General features: G+C 36.9%; 1 pseudogene; it reads right to left on the bottom strand.

Annotated features, from left to right (window-relative positions):
• Positions 1–425: 425 nt before the first annotated feature.
• Positions 426–1,500, bottom strand: LOC114719345 (tRNA (adenine(58)-N(1))-methyltransferase catalytic subunit trmt61a-like; annotated as a pseudogene).
• Positions 1,501–1,912: the final 412 nt, after the last annotated feature.

Here is a 1,912-nt window from a genome sequence, read left to right as displayed (position 1 = left end):
TTGCGTTTCAGGTTATTCATGAAAAGCAAATTTATCATTGACTTTGCAAAGAGCTGTGCTTGTTAGTTTCATTTCATGTTATTTATTTCAATATACTGATCATTAAAATTATGATAGATCGACAGCCCAAAAGGTCAGGTTAAAAAGAAAAAGGAGTCTCAAAAACACATTAATTAAAAACATCTGAAGAATATCACATCATTAATGTATTTGTCAATAAACTCAAAAATACATACGGAAGACCAACTTTGACATAAATTTAGCTATTACACTCATATGGAAGCAGGTTGAAGCCAAGAAACATCTATCAGAATTTTCTCCTAAACGAAAAACATTAGATTGAACAAAGAAGTGTTAACTAGGCTAGAAGAGGTTAAGGATACAGAGCCTTATATCCGGTACAATATTGGGTTACGTACTCCTCATCAGAGGCATTTGAGTCTCGCGAATCACAAATAGCCTGTATGACCTCTTGCTTCACCATTAGGTCTAGCCATCACAGTAGAAACACTACTGCTACTGCTAAGAACATTGCTTCCATCAGAACATTGCCTTCTCTTGCAGAGAAGAGAACCATGGGCAACACTCCCTTCCCTTGCAATCCCATCCATTCTCCCTTCTCGAACCTCATAAGTGCGACGGAGCACCTCGAATGTCCTCATATCTTTACACGTGCCATAAAAACGCATACTGGTTAAATAGATTCTTTTACACACGCTCACAGAAAGAAAGAAAGAAAGGAAGAAAGGAAGAAAGAAAGAAAGAACACAACGCGAAGCTACTTTCAAGTGTTTCGCATGATTGTTGTACCTCTTCAATACATGGGGAGGACGAGTACAAAGTTCCATCTTGTTTTAACATTTTGCAGTTGAAGGAATGGCTAGCCAAGGTTGACGTCGATCCAGAAATAGAGCACTAGCTAAACCCGCAAATTCCTCAGGAAATTCCTCACGCTGATCAAGCTGCTAAGTCCTGTTCTCTCAAAATCTTCCCTAAAATGAGATAAGGATCAAGTGAATATATGACCCAAAATTGCTTTTTAAACCTTATAAAACAAATAATAGTAACGTAGACTTCTATCCCTCACCCACATTCACGGACACACTCACTCTGTAACTGTCATATGCTTTTTAAATCGTGTTGCGGAGTTCTGAGAAAAGCAAGTATTTGTTCCAAGAAACCAAGTGGACCTGTAAAAGAGAATAAAATGAGAGAGCAATTTCTAATGTAAGAATCTGAATGTTGTCTTTTTGGTTACCTAGCTGATGCTGCTCTTTGTTCATGAAAATCAAATGTATATAACTATCTGCCAGAAAATGAAGAACAAAAGGAAATCAATGAAATATGTGATGTGTGCTAAAAATATGATCTTCAGAGTTCTTTTTTTTTTTTTGGGGGGGGGGGGATTTACCCGCTTCTACATTCAATTAGAGCAAATGATACTTAAGCTTCTAAATTGCCAGACACAACTCGAGCCAAGTCACTCACCAGATTATGCATCGCAGATACCTCGAGAATTTTATAAGTTGATGGTAATATAAAGAGATTAACAGAATGCCAATACACCAAAAATCCGAAATTGGACAACTAAACAATCTGGAGCATATAATTCGATAGTAATTAAAAGAAGGGGGCAGAAATATAATAGCCGATTACATACCAATGAAGCAAAAAACTAGTAAGCAAAGTTTTTTTTTTTATAAAAAAAAACTCAATCTTTATTCAAAAGCGTCCATATTTAGACGATTACACGACCAGATTGAAAGACAAATTAAAAATGAAAAAGTTTAAAGCAAAGCAAGAAACCGTATGACGGCGTCTGACCCAGGGTGGGCAACCCCGCAGGGAACAGATGACGCGGGGAACAAATTCAAATATAGATTCAAAGTCAGACTGAACAAATCACTGTCAC

Source organism: Neltuma alba, unplaced genomic scaffold (genome assembly GCF_004799145.2).
Source record: "Neltuma alba isolate B1F8T4 unplaced genomic scaffold, ASM479914v2 tig00011913_pilon, whole genome shotgun sequence".
Lineage (NCBI taxonomy): Eukaryota > Viridiplantae > Streptophyta > Magnoliopsida > Fabales > Fabaceae > Neltuma > Neltuma alba.
Note: the sequence above shows the minus strand (reverse complement) of the source record. Positions and strands in the feature narration are given on the sequence as shown.